This window comes from Alligator mississippiensis, chromosome 1, assembly GCF_030867095.1.
Source record: "Alligator mississippiensis isolate rAllMis1 chromosome 1, rAllMis1, whole genome shotgun sequence".
Lineage (NCBI taxonomy): Eukaryota > Metazoa > Chordata > Crocodylia > Alligatoridae > Alligator > Alligator mississippiensis.
The window spans coordinates 204,275,583-204,298,351 of record NC_081824.1 but is presented as its reverse complement, the minus strand read 5'-3'; positions in this window follow the sequence as shown (position 1 = coordinate 204,298,351).

Genomic DNA, 22,769 nt, shown 5'->3' with positions numbered 1-22,769 from the left:
GACAGGATCTGCCTCAGCTTGGGGTTCCTACTCCCTATGGTCAGCCTGGGCCAGGGGCTGGTGAGGACACCGTAGCGCTCAACCGCGTTGGTGAGGTCCCGGTCTGACAGGTGTGGGGGCACGTTGGAGGCCACCACCCGCACTGCCAGAGTCTCCAGGGGCGTGACCAAGTGGTGGACCCCCGAGACTTCCAGCCCGGCTGCACACACCTCCCTCACCAGGTTGGGAGAGCTCAGATAGATGATGGGCACCGAATTGACCCGGGAGGCATACTGGACGCTCCCCAAGGCAGGGGGAGATGGCAGGGACCAAGGGAAGGGGCCCTGGGGGAGGGAGGCAGCAGGAATCACAGGGAGAACTCAGACGGTGGTGGGGGAGGGGCAGAGGCAAACGAGGCTGCCAGAGCCCAGGGGAAAAATGCTCAGAAAGTGGGGGAAGGGGGTCCCAGGGAGAGGGTGGGTGGAGACAAGGTTTTTTGGAGGAGGTGGGGACAGGAAAAGGGGGGCACGGAGTGCAGGGAACGCGCAAAAAGGCACCCGAGCTGCAGGAGCTCAGAAGGGCTTCAGCTGTCGGCCGCCATCTTGAAAGAAAGAAAGAAAGACTTTGACTTTTGACTTTTAAGAGACCTTTATTCCCCAGAGGGTGATGACTCGGAGCCAGTAAAAAGCATGTACAAGGATGCCCGAAGCTCTGGGCCTCATGGACAAGGCCTGGGCTCATGGCCTGCAAGGCCTGCCCGTACACGCTAGACAAAAAAAAACAACCAACACAACGAACATAAGGACTATTTACAGTATTTACAGTTCTGCCAGCAGGGACACCCATGGAGGCCTCCGGGGTCGACCCGCACGAGCAAAAGTCCAGGGCCTCGGCCCGCTTGACGCGTCTCTGCGGCTTGAGCAGCCGGTGGCATCACAGAACGAGGATCAGGCGTCCCGCCTCGACCCGGCACAGCACCCCCTCGAGGGCCCAGCGCTCCTCAAAGGCGGGCACCGTCCGCCGGAGGACAGCGTGCTCAAACTCGAGCGAGAGGCGGGCCCGCAACAGCAGGCGGAAGAGCTGCAGGGCGTCGACCATCCCGGTGCCGGTGAGCTGGTTTCGCCGGCTCTTCAGGGTGGCCATCTTGGCCTGGCCCAGCAGGAAGTTGGCCAGGCTGACCGTGGCCCGCTTGGCTGCCCGGTATGGAAAGGAGTGGACGAAGGCGTCTTTGGAGAAGTCTCGGCCCCGTACCCGAAGCAGTGCGCCCAGGGCGGCAAAGAGAGGCTGCAGCCGGGGGCAGTAGAGGAAGGCGTGGAAAATGTCCTCGTCCAGCACCCCCGGGCAGAAGGGGCAGGCCGCCGAGGCCGCTGGGTCCAAGTGACGCACAAAGGTGCCGGTGGCCAGGATGCCGTGCACGAGCCGCCACTGCAGGTCGCCGGTCTTCTTGGCGATGGGCGCCTTATACAGTGTGCGCCACGCCGGGGTCCCGGGCCGCGCCAGGCGCCGCCGCCACGCGGTGTCAGGGCGGCCGGCGAGCACCTGGGCATGCCGGGTGCGCACCACCCACATGTAGAGGCCCTTGCGGGGCAGGGTGCCAAAAGGGCAGCCCGTATTGCTGCTGGGGGGCACCGGGAGCCTGAGCAGCGTGTTGGGCCGCTCGGCCAGCTCGCCGGGTACCGCTGGGATGACGGGTAGCAGTGGGAAGGCGTCTTCTGCGGCGTCTGCGGTGGGGAGGGGCCGGCGAGTCTGGAGATGGGCTTCCAGGGCGGTCGCTGCCTCCGTCGGGAGGGCGGCCCTAACGGCCCGCAGAAGCCGCCCCGCGGTGCGGACGGAGCGCATCGCCAGCCGGGCAGCCAGGGCCTCGGGTGACAGCCAGTCCAACCGAGCGGGGTCCAGGAGGTGCTCCAGGCGGGTGGAGCGCGCCTCGACGAGAGCTGCCGTGAGGCTGGCGGAGGCCAGGCTCGGCACGACATGGTGCAGGGCCGGGTTGTGGACCAAGGGCTCTCGAAGGAGCTGCGGGAACCACAGGTGCCTGGCCTGGGGACAGAGATGGAAGGCCGCCCGCCAGGCCCGCACCATGCTGCGGTAGAACGGGGGAAGGACCGCCCCGTTCAGGAAGGTGAGGTCCAGTTGAAACAGCTCCCGGTCAAAGCCGAGGCCCCCCACTCGCCGCAGGAATCGGCACGCCAGCTGTCACCATGGGAGGTGGCCTTCGGTGTACAGGAGCCGCTGGAGGGCCTGCAGCCGATAGGCGGCCACCCTGCTGGCCAGATCGATCAAGCCCTGGCCCTCCTCGCCGGTGGGCAGGTAGAGGGCAGCTCGTGGGAGCCAGTGGCGTCCGTCCCACAGGAAATCGACCAGGAGCCGCTGCAGTCGCTCCAGTAGCTCCGGCGGAGGGTCCAGCACCGCACACCGGTGCCACAGGGTCGCCGCCGCCAGGTTATTGATGACTAGGACGCGCCCCCGGTAGGAAAGGCTGGGCAGGCGCCAGCGCCACCGCTGCAGGCGAGCCTCCACTCCCTCCTCGAGGCCGTCCCAGTTGCGCGCCATGAAGGTCGTCGGCCCCAGGAACACGCCCAAGACCTTGAGGCCCTCGCGGCGCCAGGCGAGGCCCCCCGGCAAGTCCGGTGGAGGCCTGCCAGTCCATGCGCCAAGCAGCAGAGTGTCACTCTTGCCCCAGTTGATGCGGGCGGAGGAGGTGCGCTCGTAGGCCCGCTGGCAATCTGCCAGAGCCCGCACGTCTTCCTGGGTGGCGAGAAAGACGGTGACGTCGTCCGCATAGGCCGACAGCCGGAGACGAGGGCCAGCGGACGGGCCCGTGGCCGATGGCAGGGCCACCCCACTCAGGCGGCGGCGCAGCGCGTGTAACAGTGGCTCGATGGCCAGGGCGTAGAGCATGCCCGACAGCGGACAGCCCTGGCAAATGCCCCTGCGCGCGGGGAACGGAGCGCAAAGCACCCCATTCACCTTGAGCAGGCTGGAAATGTCCCAGTACAAGACCCGGAGGGCCCCGGTGAAGAGGGGCCCAAAGCCAAAGGCCTCCAGCGTGCAGAAGAGGTAGGCGTGGCCCACGCGGTCAAAGGCCTTCTCCTGGTCGAGAGAGAGGAGGCCGACGTCGAGGCCGAAGAGCTCGCTAGCCGTGAGCAGGTCCCGCAGCAGGAACAGGTTGTCTTGTATGGTCCTGCCCGGCACGCAGTAGCTCTGCTCGGGCCCGGTGAGAGAGGCCATGACCGCGCAGAGGCGGGTGGCCAGCGCTTTGGCCAGAATCTTGTAGTCCGCGCACAGCAGGGAGACCGGCCGCCAGTTCTTCATGTAGCCCAGGTCTCCCTTCTTGGGCAGCAGGGTCAGCACCGCTCGGCGGCAACTGATCGGCAAGATCTTGTCGGCGAGACTCTCCTGGAAGACGCGCAGGAGGCTGGGGCCGAGAAGAGGCCAGAAGATCTTGTAGAACTCGGCAGGCAGCCTTTGCCGGAGGCGAGGCCGGCCGTGGCGGCCGCCAGCTCTTCCAGGGACAAGTCCCGCTCCAGCTCGCCAGCCTCCAGGGCATCGAGACACGGTAGGCCCTCGTGGAGTTCCCGCGTGGCCTCGGGGCACGACGGCTCGGCCGCGAACAGGTCGCGATAGAAGGCGACGGCACGTTCGCGGACTTCGCCCGGCTCTGTAATGACCCGGCCCTCAGGAGTCTTGAGATGGTCCAAGACTTTGCTCACTGCCCGCCGCCGCTCCAGGTCGAAAAAGAAGCGGGTTGGGGCGTAGGTTTCCACCAGCTCCTGGCAGCGGGCGCGGATCCTCGTGCCGCGGGCCGCGCTCTCCGCCAAGTCGCGCAGGCATTTCCTGCGGAGCCGGAGGCTCTCGCTCAGTGCCGCGTCGCTTCCAGCGGCCAGCAGAGCAGCCTCGAGCTCCGCCACGTCCTCCTCCAACTCCTGGATACGACGGCGCGTCTCGCTTGCGGCCAGCTGGGTGTACTGCTGGCAGAAGGCTCGGGTCTGGACCTTGCCCACGTCCCACCACAGCTTCCAGGAGGAGTGGCTCGGTCTCGCAGCCTCCCACCTCCGCCAAAAGTGGGCAAAGCAGTCCCGGAAATAAGAGTCCTGGAGCAGACTAACGTTCAAACACCAATACGGTGCCCGTGCACAGGCTCTCCCCGGCAGGCTCAGTTCGCTGAAGGCCAGGCCATGATCTGATAGACCCAAGGGAGCGATGCGGCTGCTGCGCAGGAGTGGCAGGTGGTGCCTGGTGATATAAAGGCGGTCGAGGCAAGCCATGGTGAGACCGCCGGCACTCATCTTGGCCCAGGTGTACTGGCGCGCATCGGGATGCAGGGCTCGCCAGACGTCCACGAGGTCTGCCCCCTCCAGGGCAGCTTGCAGCTTGCGAGCGGAGGGCAGGTGGGGCTCAGGCCCTGTGCGGTCGAGGCGCGGGGCAGTGGTGCAATTGAAATCGCCCCCGAGGAGGAGCAGGTCATCATCCTCGCTAGCGTCGCACAGGAGGGCAGCCAAGCTCTCAAAGAAAGCGACCCTCTCCTGGCCATCGGAGGGCGCGTAGATGTTGACGAGCAGCAGACGGTGTTGCGCGAGGGTGATGCGGACGGTCAGCAGGCGGCCGGGGACGACCTCCCGTGGCACCGCCGTGTCAAGCTGCAGCTGCGGCGATAAGAGTGTCGCGACCCCCACGCGGAGGTTGGTGCCGTGGCTCAGGAACACCTGTCCTCGCCAGGCAGCCCGCCAGGCCGCCTGGTTGAAACTGTCAGAGTGGGTCTCTTGTAGGAAGGCGAAGGCCAGCCTCTTCTGTCGCAGGAGCTCCAGGACGGCCTCGCGCTTCACCGCGTCTCAACAGCCGTTGACGTTGAAGGTGCCAATGGTTGTGGCTGCCATGGGTGTGGGTGTGGGAGAGGAGGAGCAAAGCAGAGTGCGGGTGGAAGAGCGAGCACCCAAGAGCAGAGCAAGGCAATACAGACAGGTCAGGGAGGCCTACTGTGCCCTACTCTAGTCGAGGGACCCGCCCAGGTCCCACTCCACTCTCACCCTCTGGGCAAGCTTGTCCAGACGGTAGGCCATCTGACGTGTGCCCCGATCTTGCTGCATGAGCTTGACTGCTGCCCTGGCAGCCCTGACAAACACTTTGGGGTCCGCACACCACTGGGTGATACGCCCCGCTACATTTTTCTGCCCCTTGGTTAGCTTCAGCAAGGACAGGAGTCCCCCATAGTCAGGAGGGACCCAGGGGGGCTCCGCCAGCTTGGGGTGGATGTTGCCTACGGAAGAGCGGCGAGGCCGCACTCCCGGCGGGAGCTCGCCCGCAACTGCAGCGTCGACCCCCTCGATGTCCAGGCACATCAGCCGCCTCTCGTCGTCCGAGTCAAGAACCGGCTCCGTGAGGACATTCCCTGTCTTCTTGGGGGGGGAGGGGCCATCCCGCTCACGACGTCTCTTGCGAGACTCCGAGAGCTGGATCTCCATCTCGTTAATGTCCCCATCTGCTCCGGTAGGCTGGGGCGTGACCAAAGGGGCAGCGGGCTCTCCCGCCACCCCCGGGGCTAGGCCACTGGAAGAGAGACATTCGCCACTATCCCTGCTGCCGCCCGACTCTGGAGGCCAGGGGACAGGCGAGGGGAGGGGGACCCCTGAAGGCCCCTCCCCCCCACCCGCTAAGTCTGCCTCGTCGGTGGCTACATCCGACGGGGCAGGTGGTGTGGCAGCCGGAGCGGGGTCCAGCTCTGTAGTGGGGGGGCCCTCGGCACTGGCCGAGGAGGGGTCTGTCAGGGATGGGGTGTCCTGAGAGGCCCCCCTCATCTCCCTCTCTTTGTCGGGTGGTTGGGAGGATGCCCGAACCCCATCATCCGATGAGGCTCCAGCACCGCAGTCCCCGGCCACCCCAGCCACTTTGGCTGGGGCAGGCAGGGGGCAAGGGGAGGCGTCCGCCTCTCCACCCAGTGGGGCTGCCGCACCGAGGGCAGGGGGCGCCACAGACGGGGGAGGGGGCGGTGGGGCCATGGTAGTAGCACCAGCCCCTCGGCTGGACGATGGCTTCCCGCTGGAGACCCCGGTCCCCTGAGATGGAATGGGGGGGGAAGGAGGTCGGGAGGAAGAGCTCCCAGCCTCCCTGGGCCTGCCACGTGCCCCAGAGGTCGATGCGCCGTCTCTCGGCGCTGCCGCAGGCGGCGATGGTCCGGCCACCTTGCCCCGAGGGCACTGCGCGGCCAGGTGGGAGGAGCCCCCGCACTTGAAGCACGTGGTCTCTCCCACAGACAGATAGATAATAAACCGCCGCCCCTAGAGCGTGAGGCTCAGGGAGCGAGGCAGCGACTGGGGGCCCTCCTTGAGGAGCATGAAGACCTGCCTCCGAAAGGACAGGACATGCTTGCCCTGAGGGTTCTTGTTTCCCATCGGCAGGCGGCGAAAAGGACTCGCAGGAACCCCATAGGCCTCGAGTCCCCTGGCCAGCTCCCGATTGGAAACGTGCGGTGGGACGTTGGAAATCACCACCCTCACTGCCTGAGTCTCTAGGGGCGTGACAGGGTAGTGGATGCCCGTAATGTCCAGGCCACCGGCACACACCCTGTCAACCAAGGCGGGCTTGCTCAAATAGATCATCGGGACCGTGTTCACGCGCCCTGCATAGCCATCCCAGGAGGGCGGCCAGAGCCTCCACGCAAGCCTCGAGCCCCACATGGAGAGGGGCATGAACCCTCAGGCCATGAGACAGTGGGAGGTCCCGAGAGACATCCTCATGCCAGCTGCCAGGCGTAGGAGCCGCCATTCCTCACCAGGACAGGGTTAAACTGCGAAGCGCAGCAAAAAAAAAAAAAAAAAAAAGCCTCAGGCTGACACGGGGGACTGGGACTGGGAGGGGGCTGAAAACGCCCCAAAATCGGACTGAGGGGGGGCAGAGCAACCCCGCAGGGGCTCAGGGCAAGCCCCAAGGCAGGGGCAGATGGCAGGGACCAAGGGCAGGGGCCCTGGGGGAGGGAGGCAGCAGAAATCAAAGGGACAACTCAGGCGGGGGTGGGGGAGGGGCAGAGGCAAACGAGGCTGCCAGAGCCCAGGGGAAAAGGCTCAGAAAGTGGGGGGAAGGGGCAGGGAGGGGGTCCCCAGGGACAGGGTGGGGAGAGGCAAGGGGTTTTTTGGGGGGGGGACAGGAAAAGGGGGGCAGGGAGTGCGAGGCAACGAGCTGAAAGCACCTGAGCTGAAGGAGCTTAGAAGGGCTTCAGCTGTCGGCGGCCATCTTGAAAGAAAGAAAGACTTTGACTTTTAAGAGACCTTTATTCCCCAGAGGGTGATGACTCGGAGCCAGTAAAAAGCATGTACAAGGATGCCCGAAGCTCTGGGCCTCATGGACAAGGCCTGGGCTCATGGCCTGCAAGGCCTGCCCGTACACGCTAGACAAAAAAAAACAACCAACACAACGAACATAAGGACTATTTACAGTATTTACAGTTCTGCCAGCAGGGACACCCATGGAGGCCTCCGGGGTCGACCCGCACGAGCAAAAGTCCAGGGCCTCGGCCCGCTTGACGCGTCTCTGCGGCTTGAGCAGCCGGTGGTATCACAGAACGAGGATCAGGCGTCCCGCCTCGACCCGGCACAGCACCCCCTCGAGGGCCCAGCGCTCCTCAAAGGCGGGCACCGTCCGCCGGAGGACAGCATGCTCAAACTCGAGCGAGAGGCGGGCCCGCACCAGCAGGCGGAAGAGCTGCAGGGCGTCGACCATCCCGGTGCCGGTGAGCTGGTTTCGCTGGCTCTTCAGGGTGGCCATCTTGGCCTGGCCCAGCAGGAAGTTGGCCAGGCTGACCGTGGCCCGCTCGGCTGCCCGGTATGGAAAGGAGTGGACGTAGGCGTCTTCGGAGAAGTCTCGGCCCCGTACCCGAAGCAGTGCGCCCAGGGCGGCAAAGAGAGGCTGCAGCCGGGGGCAGTCGAGGAACGCGTGGAAGATGTCCTCGTCCAGCACCCCCGGGCAGAAGGGGCAGGCCGCCGAGGCCGCTGGGTCCACGTGATGCACAAAGGTGCCGGTGGCCAGGATGCCGTGCACGAGCCGCCACTGCAGGTCGCCGGTCTTCTTGGCGATGGGCGCCTTATACAGCGTGCGCCACGCCGGGGTCCCGGGCCGCGCCAGGCGCCGCCGCCGTGCGGTGTCAGGGCGGCCGGCGAGCACCTGGGCGTGCCGGGTGCGCACCACCCACATGTAGAGGCCCTTGCGGGGAAGGGTGCCAAAAAGGCAGCCTGTATTGCTGCCGGGGGGCACTGGGAGCCTGAGCAGCGTGTTGGGCCGCTCGGCCAGCTCGCTGGGTACCGCTGGGATGACGGGTAGCGGTGGGAAGGCATCTTCTGCGACATCTGCGGTGGGGAGGGTCCGGCGAGCCTGGAGATGGGCTTCCAGGGCGGTCGCTGCCTCCGTCGGGAGGGCGGCCCTAACGGCCCGCAGAAGCCGCCCTGCGGTGCGGATGGAGCGCATCGCCAGCCGGGCAGCCAGGGCCTCGGGTGACAGCCAGTCCGACCGAGCGGGGTCCAGGAGGTGCTCCAGGCGGGAGGAGCGTGCCTCGACGAGAGCTGCCGTGAGGCTGGCGGAGGCCAGGCTCGGCACGACACGGTGCAGGGCCAGGTTGTGGACCAAGGGCTCTCGAAGGAGTTGCGGGAACCGCAGGTGCCTGGCCTGGGGACAGAGATGGAAGGCCGCCCACCAGGCCCGCACCATGCTGCGGTAGAACGGGGGAAGGACCGCCCCGTTCAGGAAGGTGAGGTCCAGTTGAAACAGCTCCCGGTCAAAGCCGAGGCCCCCCACTCGCCGCAGGAATCGGCACGCCAGCTGTCGCCACGGGAGGTGGCCTTCGGTGTACAGGAGCCGCTGGAGGGCCTGCAGCCGATAGGCGGCCACCCTGCTGGCCAGATCGATCAGGCCCTGGCCCCCCTCGCCGGTGGGCAGGTAGAGGGCAGCTCGTGGGAGCCAGTGGCGTCCGTCCCACAGGAAATCGACCAGGAGCCGCTGCAGTCGCTCCAGCAGCTCCGGCGGAGTGTCCAGCACCGCGCAGTGGTGCCACAGGGTGGCCGCTGCCAGGTTATTGATGATGAGGACGCGCCCCGGGTAGGAAAGGCTGGGCAGGCGCCAGCGCCACCGCTGCAGGCGGGCCTCCACTCCCTCCTCGAGGCCGTCCCAGTTGCGCGCCATGAAGGTCGTCGGCCCCAGGAACACACCCAAGACCTTGAGGCCCTCGCGGCGCCAGGCGAGGCCCCCCGGCAAGTCCGGCGGAGGCCTGCCAGTCCATGCGCCAAGCAGCAGAGTGTCACTCTTGCCCCAGTTGATGCGGGCGGAGGAGGTGCGCTCGTAGGCCCGCTGGCAATCTGCCAGAGCCCGCACGTCTTCCTGGGTGGCGAGGAAGACGGTGACATCGTCCGCATAGGCCGACAGCCAGAGACGAGGGCCAGCGGACGGGCCCGTGGCCACTGGCAGGGCCACCCCACTCAGGTGGCGGCGCAGCGCGTGTAACAGCGGCTCGATGGCCAGGGCGTAGAGCATGCCCGACAGCAGACAGCCCTGGCGAATGCCCCTGCGCGCGGGGAACGGAGCGCAAAGCACCCCGTTCACCTTGAGCAGGCTGGAAATGTCCCGGTACAAGACCTGGAGGGCCCCGGTGAAGAGGGGCCCAAAGCCAAAGGCCTCCAGTGTGCGGAAGAGATAAGCGTGGCCCACGCGGTCAAAGGCCTTCTCCTGGTCGAGAGAGAGGAGGCCGACATCAAGGCCAAAGAGATCGCTAGCCGTGAGTAGGTCCCGCAGCAGGAACAGGTTGTCTTGTATGGTCCTGCCCGGCACGCAGTAGCTCTGCTCAGGCCCGGTGAGAGAGGCCATGACCGCGCAGAGGCGGGTGGCCAGCGCTTTGGCCAGAATCTTGTAGTCCATGCACAGCAGGGAGACCGGCCGCCAGTTCTTCATGTAGCCCAGGTCTCCCTTCTTGGGCAGCAGGGTCAGCACCGCTCGGCGGCAACTGATCGGCAAGACCTTGTCGGCGAGGCTCTCCTGGAAAACGCACAGGAGGCTGGGGCCGAGGAGAGGCCAGAAGGTCTTGTAGAACTCGGCAGGCAGCCCGTCAAGGCCCAGGGCTTTGCCGGAGGCGAGGCCGGCCGTGGCGGCCGCCAGCTCTTCCAGGGACAAGTCCCGCTCCAGCTCGCCGGCCTCCAGGGAATCGAGACGCGGTAGGCCCTCGTGGAGTTCCCGCGTGGCCTCAGGGCATGATGGCTCGGCTGCGAACAGGTCGTGATAGAAGGCGACAGCACGTTCGCGTACTTCGCCCGGCTCTGTAACAACCCGGCCCTCAGGAGTCTTGAGATGATCCAAGACTTTGCTCGCTGCCCTCCGCCGCTCCAGGTCGAAAAAGAAGCGGGTCGGGGCGTCAGTTTCCACCAGCTCCTGGCAGCGGGTGCAGACCCTCGCGCCATGGGCCGCGCTCTCCGCCAAGTCGCGCAGGCATTTCCTGCGGAGCCGGAGGCTCTCGCTCAGTGCCGCGTCACTGCCGGCGGCCAGCAGAGCAGCCTCGAGCTCCGCCACGTCCTCCTCCAACTCCCGGATACAGCGGCGCATCTCGTTTGCGGCCAGCTGGGTGTACTGCTGGCAGAAGGCTTGGGTCTGTACCTTGCCCACGTCCCACCACAGCTTCCAGGAGGAGTGGCTCGGTCTCGCAGCCTCCCACCTCTGCCAAAAGTGGGCAAACCAGTCCCGGAAATAAGAGTCCTGGAGCAGACTAACGTTCAAACACCAATACGGTGCCCGTGCACAGGCTCTCCCCGGCAGGCTCAGTTCGCTGAAGGCCAGGCCATGATCTGATAGACCCAAGGGAGCGATGCGGCTGCTGCGCAGGAGTGGCAGGTGGTGCCTGGTGATATAAAGGCGGTTGAGGCGAGCCATGGTGAGACCACCAGCACGCATCTTGGCCCAGGTGTACTGGCGCGCATCAGGATGCAGGGCTCGCCAGACGTCCACGAGGTCTGCCCCCTCCAGGGCAGCTTGCAGCTTGTGAGCGGAGGGCAGGTGGGGCTCAGGCCCTGTGCGGTCGAGGCACGGGCCAGTGGTGCAGTTGAAATCGCCCCCGAGGAGGAGCAGGTGATCATCCTCGCTAGCGTCGCGCAGGAGGGCAGCCAAGGTCTCGAAGAAAGCGACCCTCTCCTGGCCATCGGAGGGTGCGTAGACGTTGATGAGCAGCAGGCAGTGTTGTGTGAGGGTGACGCGGACGGTCAGCAGGTGGCCGGGGACGACCTCCCGCGGCACCGCCACGTCAAGCTGCAGCTGCAGTGATAAGAGTGTCGCGACCCCCGCGCGGAGGTTGGTGCCGTGACTCAGGAACACCTGTCCTCACCAGGCAGCCCGCCAGGCCACCTGGTTGAACCTGTCAGAGTGCGTCTCTTGTAGGAAGGCGACGGCCAGCCTCTTCTGTCGCAGGAGCTCCAGGACGGCCTCGCGCTTCACCGCGTCTTGACAGCCGTTGACGTTGAAGGTGCCAATGGTTGTGGCTGCCATGGGTGTGGGTGTGGGAGAGGAAGAGCAAAGCAAAGTGCGGGTGGAAGAGCGAGCACCCAAGAGCAGAGCAAGGCAATACAGACAGGTCAGGGAAGGCCTACCGTGCCCTACTCTAGTCGAGGGACCCGCCCAGGGCCCACTCCACTCTCATCCTCTGGGCAAGCTTGTCCAGATGGTAGGCCATCTGGCGTGCGCCCCAATCCTGCTGCATGAGCTTGACTGCCTCCCTGGCAGCCTTGACAAACACTTTGGGGTCTGCACACCACTGGGTGATGCGCCCCGCTACATTTTTCTGCCCCTTGGTTAGCTTCAGCAAGGACAGGAGTCCCCCATAGTCAGGACGGACCCAGGGGGGCTCCGCCAGCTTGGGGTGGATGTTGCCTACGGAAGAGCGGCGAGGCCGCACCCCCAGCGGGAGCTTGCCCGCAACTGCAGCGTCGACACCCTCGATGTCCAGGCACATCAGCCGCCTCTCATCGTCCGAGTTAAGGACCGGCTCCGCGAGGACATTCCCTGTCTTCTTGGGGGGGAGGGGCCATCCCACTCACGGCGTCTCTTGCGAGACTCAGAAAGCTGGATCTCCATCTCACTAACTTCCCCATCTGATCCGCTAGGCTGGGGCATGACCAAGGGGGCAGCAGGCTCTCCCGCCACCCCCGAGGCCAGGCCACCAGAAGAGAGACATTCGCCACTATCCCTGCTGCCACCCGACTCCGGAGGCTGGGGGACAGGCGAAGGGAGGGGGACCCCTGAAGACCTCCTCCTCCCTTCAGGGGGACCCCTGAAGGGAGGAGGAGAATGTGATTAGGAACAGTCAGCATGGAATAACCAAATGGCAAGTCATGCCTGACCAACCTGATTTTTTTCTATAATGAGATGACTGCCTCTGTGGATGTGGGTAGACCAGTGGACATGATATACCTTGACTTTAACAAGGCTTTTGATAATGTCTCCAAAAATATTCTTGCAAGCAAGCTAAGGAAGTACAGGCTGGATCAATGGAATCTAAGGTGGATAGAAAACTGGTTGAATTATTGAGTAAAAAAGGGTAGCAATCAATGACTTGATGTCTAGTTGACAGCTGGTATCAAGTAGAGCATCCCAAGGGTTGGTCCTGGGGCTGGTTTTGTTCAATATCTACATCAGTGATCTGGAAGATGAGACAGAGTGTGCACTCAGCAAGTCTGCAAATGACACCAAGCTGGGGTAGGGTTGTGGGTAGTAGCTACACTGGAGCATAGGGCATTCAGAAAGACCTAGACAAATTGAAGGATTGGACCAAAATAAATATCCTGAGCTTCAATAAGGAGAGGTCCTGCACTTAGGACAGAACAAGCCCATGCATCAATACAGGCTGGGGACTAACTGGCTAAACAGCAGCTCTGCAGAAAAGGACCTGGAGGATACAGTGGACAATAAGATAAAATATGAGCCAACAGTGTGCCCTTGTTGCCGATAAGGCTAACAGCATACTGGGCTGCATTAGTAGGAGCATGACTGGCAGATTGAGGCAAGTAATTATTCCCCTTTATTCAGCACTGGTGAGCCCACATCTGGAGTACTGTTTTAGGGGCCCCACTATAGGAAGGATGTAGACAAATTGGAGAGAGTCTAGCAGAGAGCAACAAAAATGGTTTGAGGTCCCTCATGACTTCTGAGGGAACTGGGGTTATTTAGTCTGAAGAAGAGATGATAGAGGGGATTTAATAACAGCCATCAACTACCTGAAGGGTGGTTCCAAAAGGATAGAGCTAGACTGTTCTCCTTGGTGGCAGGTGACAGGACAAGGAGGAACAATCTCAAGTTGTAGCAAGGGAAGTTTTAAGTTAGATATTACAAAGGAGGAGGGTAGAAAAGTACTGGAACATTTTACCCAGAGAGGTTGTGGAATCTCCATCCTTTTAAGACTTGGCTGGATAAAGCCTTGCCTGATGTAACTAGGGATGGTCCTGCTTTGAGTAGGGAGTTGAACTAGATGACCTCCTTAGGTCCCTTCCAACCTTAATTTTCTATGATTCTATAATGGTGTTTCAGATACTACATGGACAAACACATGGTTTGGCATTTGCTTAATGCCAAATTTCCTTATTTTTGACTGTGGAGTAGAAGATAAAATATATTTGTTTGCCTTTTTCTGTTTTTGTTATTCTTCGTTTGTAGTTTAAGAGCACCTTGCAGATACCTGTTCCTCCATTCTGAAAATACCTCCAGTATATGCCCTAAGATTAAAAGTTATGGTTTGAAGACATTACTCACTTTAATAATCAAGTAGAAGCTCAGGGTGGTGTTACAGGTTACCTTTAAAACATTCTGAAGCCATTTAAACTGGGAGCATTCACAAACTGAGAGTTTTAACCCACTCTAATTAACCTCTAAGCATTTTAAAGTTATGTTGCCTGGGACTAGGGTTATCTTAGAGCTGTGCTACACAAGCTGAGATAAAGTGTTATTAGTCTGCTCCAGGAAGATGGAGTGATTGATTTACAGACCTTGAGCATCCCAGGATGCACTGCTCCCAAACTCTCAAATACCTACTCTTGCTCCATGGGCAAACTTTCCACCTTACTGAACTCTGCTGCCCACGCATGTGGTACTGGCCCCAATCCAAGCACTGGTCCCTTGCCTGCCCCCAGGGCATGCAACCTGGCAGGCAGGGGACCACTCTGAGCACCCAGTAACAACTTACTACTTACTGTAGCACTTCTGGGCAAACAGAAACAGCTGTCCTCCTGCCTACTCCATGAAGGGAATAAACTGTATGTCTCCCTTGGAATCAACCAGGGGAGCTTCAAACTGGACTCTTGCTGGAGGTGCTGGAACTCCTCACCAATTCATTAACACACATGGAAATCCTTTAATTCCCCCCCTCCCCTGAACCAACTCCATAGCCCAGTAACTAAGTCAGTGGCAATGTGTAAGACCCACATTACATGCCTTTTCCAAATGAGCAGAATAGCATCTTTAACTGGGTCTTTTATATCCCACATAAGTTGCTTAACCACTGTGCTATTGTCTACTCTTTGGATTCCTTTCCCCACACTAGTTTTCTTAAAAAAACAATCAGAAGTAGTAAATTTCTCACTGTAACAAAAAATAAACATTGAAATATCTACATTGTTTTTGCACTGCTGCAATTTGCTGTGGCAATGACACCTGTTGCAATGCATTGTTGACATGTACAAATATGGGACTGAAATTTACCCATGTCATGGCAGCTAGCACAATACCCTCCACCTCACAAGTCTGAGCAGAAGGAATATTGGTAGAGTAGCCATGTAAAGGAACTGGCACACCATATGTGTGCTGCCGAAAAGGTTTCCTTAATATCCCTGCCACGCACTGTGTGATGAGTCATAATGAAGGAATGTCAGGGAGGAGAGACATCAACAACATGTACAGATATAGTTGTTCCTACAGCTGCCCAAGTGACAGAAGCCAAGATAAAAAATGCCTGCAGCAACTATGCCAGTTTAGCTGAGGTTGAAAAGCTGCTTACTAGCTCTGACTTGGTTCATTTCTTCAACACACCTATTGCTCAGCCAACAGTCCAGTCTTCGGGCAAAATGGATTTCTTCAACAATGTGCAACTATTTAGCCAGATGGTCACCACTAATAAATACTATCCACAGTGTGGGCACAAGCTGGTTTTTGCCTGTTTTATTTAGTTTTTTAAACTGTGACCTCAGCATCAACTCTTCTCCTCTGTGAGACTAAAAAGTTTATAAGTTACCTGAAAGCACTTCTCTTTTTAGCAAATGAAGTCATTTAAGTTAGATTCATGTAAGGTTTACAGTAGTTCATTTCAGAAGGAGTTTAGTCTGACAGTTTTTATGTCACTACCTAATAAATTGCCCATTGTACCTTAAAGCAAAATGGTAATGTCTATAATAGTACTGCAGTATAGTAACTAAGAAAGAGAATGAATAATGCATGTTTATTTCATGGTAAGTACAATAACATTCTGCTTCCCTTCACTTTCAGTGTATCAAATCTGCAATTACTGTATGATTAAGTTCACTGTGCATGATTGGTGACTTGCACTGTCACACTCCTGTTGTAAGTTGACTACTCAAGCAAACTAAGTTTGTTGTACAATACAATTTCAAGTATGAGAGATGGAGACAGCTACTTATGTTTCATGAGTCAAAGTGACTTCCATATGAGTTTCCACTATTATGGGTAATCAGCAAATACTCAGAGAAGAAAGAGAGACAGACAATTTCAAACCCAAAGCAATCACAATTATGTTGTGATTGTGGACTATTTAGAAAATTGTATTAAGAATTAATGCAATTTAATTTCTTCTATTACAACATTTCCATCTTTTTGTTTCTTTGCATAAACAACAACATACATTTTAGAATTGCAAGCGTGGCATGGGATTTCTTGTCAACTGCTAAATGGCTGAAGCATTATGAATAATTCTGTAGAAGTGCTTAAGCAGTCGGTCTCAGAGGAAGGAAAATATTCTTTTAAATCAAATTAATATCACCTTTTCCCAATTTCAGTTTAAGAAAGGGTACTGCAAAAATATTTAAAGTGTTATAAAAAACATATTTAGAATTTTTTTAAATGATACTTAGCAGTCCTTTAATTGCATGGAGCTTCACAAAGATACACAAATCTTTTGAAATGTTCTTTATTTTAGAGAATATTTACTTTTCTTTGATAACCCAACTAAGGTTTACTCAAAAAAAAAAAAAAAAAGTGGGGGTGGTGGTGAGGAGGAAGTAGAATTGTTATAATGAAGGTGCAGCAGGTATTACCTTGATTCTATACTTCCTGTATTTGATAGATTTATGTACAGCTGCATTTTGATTTCTGGAAAAATAATGCACTGTAAGTGAACCTTAATTATGCATTAACTGAGTTCAGGAAAATGATTATATAAGGCAAAGAGAAATACATGATGGTGGGACATCAACTTTTTACCATTATGAATAATGCATTATCTATGAATGACAAAGTTACTCAGTCATTTCCACATATGTGCCAACAAAAGCTTTGCATCATACACCTTCATCATTAATGTGATATGTTAAAACTGAGAGAAAAAAAGTGTTTAAAAAAATCCTTAAATTAAATAAATGCTTGCCTTGTACTATTTTCTGTATGCTTCTGCATCTCAGTGACCCTTATAAGAATACAGACTTAGTCTTCAGCCAGTGAAGTAAAATTACTGTTGACCTTAGCTCACAATTATAGCTCAGCAGGAAATACTTTCCCATACCTAATTAGGATAAAAATTTTAAATCTTAAACATTTTTGAGAAACCAAAATTAAAAACAAAATTAATCTGAGTCAAACAAAAAGCTCCATTTTGTTAATATTAAAATGCTTTGGTTTTCATCTTGTTTTTTTTTTTAATTTGTTTAAATTATATTTATTAAAATTTTGTAAAGTTATTTAAACTAACCCCTCATCACAAAATAACCTTTTGTTCAAGCACCCTCACTACCCTCATGCTGATACATGAGATACAGCGGCACTTTTATTCGAGTGCCCCTTTCCCCATGCCTCCTTCTGAGCACCTGGAGCATATGTAAAAGTGTCCTACAGGCTTCAGAGGAATGTCATCTCTCTCATTGGATTGGTAGGAGTTGCCAGATCAATAAGGCCTGTTGCTGGCTATTGAATATTAAAATCCTGCCCATACACACCAAGTTTCCTCTTTAACTTTCATCTTGAACTTTTCTGCCACTGCTACACTTCCTGAAAACAGTTTGATAATCTAATGGTTAGAAGCATTTTAATTTTATGACTAATTTTATTTATAGCATAACCACTTTATAGTTTATACACTCTGTTCTTGCACCAAGGTTGTCCTTTCCTTTAAATAGTTTCTCTCTTCCTAGTCATGTAGTTATAGAGAGAAAACATATCCCCTCTCAGTCTTTGCTTTGCTAGACTAAACAAGTCAAACTCTTTTGCTCTCTCAGATTTCAACATTCTCTAAGCAACAATTATAAGTCCAGTGTAAGGTTAGTTAACCAATCTAATGCTCTTGAGGAAAAGAGTATCTCTGCAAATGTCACAGTCAAATTTGTATAGAGGGCAGAGTGTTGTTATGTGGTCCATAGTTTGATCAGGGTTGCCAGAGTTACATGTTGCAGAACTTCTAATACACCATCCATGCATCAAATGACTGCAATGGCTATGCCCACTTCAGACAATTTAGAACCTCATATTTTTCATAAGAGGTCAAGACCAGGTGGCTTTGTTCTTGGGTTGGAAACTAGATATTTATGCTGAATGGTGGTTTCATTCCATGCCTTCCTCCAAGCTGCTATATGGTGTCCTGTGACGGTTTTCATATGTGTCCAGAAAGGTTTCCAGGATACCAAGCAGTGAGATGGGAGGTTCTTTTAATCTATGGATGGGGAGATCTGGGTTTTCATTTATGTGGACAAACTCTCTGTATGTAGCTTCATCACAGCAAATGTTTAGAGGAGCAATACTGGCCAGCACTGGTAACCATTGAATAGGTACAGATTTCAGGGATCTGGAGATAGCACGCATTACAGAATTTAACTGGACAACCATGCATTTGGTATGACTGCAGCCCAAACAGGTGCTCAGTACTCAGCCATTATTTTTTTTTTTTAAATGCCATAGTAGAGATGTAAAGTAATCCAATGGTGGCACCCTAGCTCATTCCAGTGAGTTTTTGCACTATGTTCACCTGAGTCTTGATCTTGGCAACTATTTTTCAAAGATTATTATGAAAGTTTAAGGTGTGGCTGAGTGTCACATCTAGGTATGATGGAGTTGGATCATGTAATTTTTCTCCACAAAAGATGACGTTGAGATGAACACATGCTTTGTGGTTGTTGAGGTGAAATGCCAAGATGATGGACTTAGTTGGATTTGGTCACAACCTCCACTTGCAGAAATATTCTGTCATTATTGACAGGTTTAATGTCAACATGTCTTCAATCTCTTTGAAGATCCTTGCCTGTGTGGTTAGTGCATATGCAACCTTCCTTGAAGAGGTAGCAGGCATATCGCTTATATAATTGTTGAAGAGGGTCAGGGCAAGAACACTTCCCTGAAGGAGGCTGTTACTTAGGGTCCTTTGTCTACTCACTTTGTCTCAGAGGTAGACACGCATCCATTGATTACTCAAAAATGTCCATAAAAAGGTAGAGCAGCTTGGCACATGGAAGAGGGTGGGACAGCTTTTTAGCAACAGACCATGCTTCCAAACAGTATCATATGCTGTGGAAAGGTCAATGAACGTATTGCCAGTTTTAAGGTTGCTCTGAAAGCCAGCTTCAATGTTAGTGGTGAGGGCAAGCACTTGGTCACAGCAGCTTTGGTGTAGCATAAAACCGGCTTGTTTTCAGGGGATGTATGCCTTGGCAATCAGGCTAATCCTTTGGAGGATGAGCCACTCCAGTAGCTTGTAAATTGTACAAAGCAATGATATTGGCCTGTAGCTCCTGGGATCACTGGCTGGTTTTCCCAGTTCAGCAGAGCAATAACCATTGCTTCATGCTGCTCTCCATCAAGTTTGAATATAGGAGTAGAAGCCATTTTTGAGCCATTGGTCCATGATGGTGAGGGAAGTCTGGAGGGATTCCATCTTTTGCTGTAGCCTTCCCTCTTTTTGTTGCAGTCAGACCAGCCCTAAGTTCCTTGGTAAAGAAATTTTCTGAAAGTTTGAAGGAATCCAGACTATTTAAATGATTTTAACTGTAGCTCAACATTATTAATCCTATTAATGTCTAATCACTATTTAAATCCTTCTTCTTGTATCATACTTCTATTGACTTGGAGAATCCATACATAATTTCTTCATCTTAATAACAATATTGTCTCATTGAATTATTTGGGTTTTACATGTATTATATAAATATTATTTTCTTTAATTAGTTTTAATTTTTTTTTAAATTTCGGTTTCACTAGTTGTTCTTTTGATTTGTGTGGTCAGGTAAAAGGTAAAGATAGCAGGAGCTCCTGAATTGCTTTCTCTATACTTAAATTTGTAGGTCCTCTTGAAGTTCCCAATTATCTCCTATAGTGTTAACTAAATTAGTTATATGTAGTCTTTCGATATTTTATCTTTAGCCTCTTTCCTGAACCACATAAATACCATCGTGGGATCATAATTAATGTCTCTGATGAATCCTTAGTATTAGCTTTGTCCTTTCTTGAAAAAATCTTAATTGATGAATAGGAACATAAAAGTATAAAAGAATTTGAAAAAAAAAAGTATATTATGTGGTACGTGTGTGAAAGGTCCCAGAGACGTACATTTTCTGTATTTAGTTGAGATATCAGTGGTCTGGAAAAAGTTGATATCATGACATTTGATATCATGCAGGCTTAATAGTCACATGACCCAACATGTCATTACTCGAGTTTCATGAATAAACATTTTGTTTTTGAGCTGCAACCAGAACAGCAGCAGTGATTGGGGGAGGGATCAGTACAAAAGAAAACATTATTGAAGAGTGTTTCCATAAGACTGACCCTCTTTGCTAAATAGAAGGATCCACATTCTGTCCATGCTTCTGTTTGAATGGTTTTCAAGTGTTGGCTCAAGTGTTCTACACTGTTACAGAACCTACTGAAGGTGACAAAAGCATGACAATGTTTCCTTTACTATTAGGTCAAGATCTCCTATGTAACCGCAGGAGTGAAAAAGTCCACTGAGTGGCATAGCTCCATGGGTTTCAAGAGCTTGGTGAATGATGAAGTGGTCTCTGATTGAAGTCCCCTTGGCAGAAGATTAACATATCATGCTAATAGGGCCATGTCTGCAATGCAGACAATTTCATCATTGTCTCTTTTGGATTAAGCTGCAGCCAGCTCATTTTTGAGATCATTGTTGGACACTAAGGCCACGTCTAGATGAGTGTGGATGTGTGGTATGTGGTGCTGCAAACCTGTGGTGCTCACTGCAATGCACCTTGCAGCAAGGGGGTGGGGGTGGGGGGGAGGATTGAGGGGAATTGACCTCAGGAGATCCCAGGCTCAAAAAAACCCCATGTAAAAATAAATAAATAAATAAAAGCAGGGTGGTACACATGGCTATGGCGTGTGCCACCCAAAACTGGAGCCTGGCCAGCCGAAGCTACAAGGAGGCCCCAGGTTCCCAGGTAAGGCTGCTGGGACCAGCAAAGTTGCTGGCCCCACCCTCCCCTACCCTATGCGGGGTCACCTGCCACATGCCAAAGCGCCTGTAGCACAGGCATTCTCCAGAGACAAGTAGAAGAAGGGGAAAAAAACATCCACAGTCTTCTGGAAAAGTAAAGAACCTGAACTTGTTTTAGGTAATAAAAAGACGTAAACCTAAGTGTTATCAGCTTGCTAATGGCACTTGCATCTAAAATGTGTCATCTCGGACTACACACTCGAAAAAGCTATGCCACAAATTATACTTTAATTTAATTGCATTTAATATTTATTTTCTCTTCAATATATTTAAATGATGTATTTTTCCAAGAAACTGAGGTTAGTGTGTATTAACCTCACATTAGAGATTCAAATACACTAAAAAAGAGCTGCAAAGAAATGAAAGTTTGCAAATATGTTTTGTTCTCCTTGAGATTTTTGGAGTTAATATGGTGGGAAACATCCACTTAGCTTCGCAACTAACATGTAGTTAGTTGTAGTATCTGGAACAAACATCTTGTACCTGCTTAACACAGTGCTGGTGGTCAAGCAAGCACTGATTAACCATGATTCAAAAAGATGTTGAACACTAGGATCCATTCATTATTATGGATGGCTGCTGTGAAACAATATTATGATAGTTTATTTGCCAGGGCAATAAAGTGACTCACAAAAAGTCTGGGCAGGATGATTTTAGAATATTCTCTCTCTTCTAAAGTTGCTCACTTATCTGTTGGTTCTACAGTACTGACAGATGTTTGAATAGAAGAAGAAGGTACTTCTAGAGTCACCTTTTCATCATGATCTAGATCTTTGGCTCCATAATCTAAAATAATCCTGGTGCCAACCAGACATTAAGCCATTAATTACTACTGATTGGGTGCATCTACATATTGCCATACAGTGATGTTGTTATGGCACCATAGTTTAGTACTTCCTTTTGGAAGTATTAAAGCTTGATGCAGTACAGGCGGTTACTGTGCCATGCATGTGATGTACAGGTAGATTTCACTGCTATGTCACTGTAGCAGCACACCATATCTGGAAAGCATGCCATTACAGCAAATGAAATACCAGTTGATTGGATGAATGGATTGTATGGTGGATGGAAAACTAGCTGTATTGTCACTACTGCAAAGGTAGTAATTACTGGGCGAGTCCACACACCACCCTACGGCGATGTAGTGACCCGATACAGCAACATAGTGATCATGTATGTCTATAATATTGCTATGTTGCTATAGCACATTGCTACATTGCCATAGGGCAATGTGTAGATTTGCACAGTAATTACTACCCATACAAGCCTGACAATCCAGTCAGTTTTCCATCCACCATACAGTTCATTCATTCAGCCGTTATTTCATTAGCTTGCTTGCTAGAATATTGTGAGAGACCGTATCAAAAACCTTATGAAAGGAAAGATATATCAATCCACTACTATCCTCATCTACAGAGCCAGGTATCTCATCAGAGAAGACAATCAGATTGGTCAGGCCTGATGTGCCCTTGGTGAATCCATGTTGACTGTTCCTAATCACATTTTCCTCCTCCAAGCGCTTACAAATGGATTCCTTCAGGACCTGGTCCGTGATTTTTTTTCCAGGATATGAGGTGAGGCTGACTGATCTGTAGTTCCCTGGACCCTCCTTCTTCCCTTTCTTTATGATAGGCACTATATTTTTCCTGTTTCCAAGCCTCCTGGACCTCTCTCAATTGCCATGAGTTTTCAAAGATGATGGCAATCACATCAGCCAGATCCCTCAACATCCTCAGATGCATCCCATCCAGCCCCATGTAACGGTACACAACCAGGATTTCTAAATCGTCCCTAACCTGTTCTTTTGCCACAGTTGGCTGCTCACCTCCTACTGAAACTGTGCTGACAGGCACAGTGGTCTCGGAGCTGATCTTGCCTGTGAAGACTAAGGTGAAAAAGGCATTGAGCACTACAGCCTTTTCTGCATCCTGTCACTTAGTTGCCTACCACATTTAGTAACAGACCAACACTTTCCCTGAGCCTCCTTCTGTTGCTGACATACTTGTAGAAATCCTTCTTGTTACCCATCGCATCCCTTGCTAGATGCAACTCCAGGTGCATTTTGGCTTTCCTGATTTTATCCCTGAATGCCCAAACAATAGTTTTATACTCCTCCCTCATTGTTTGG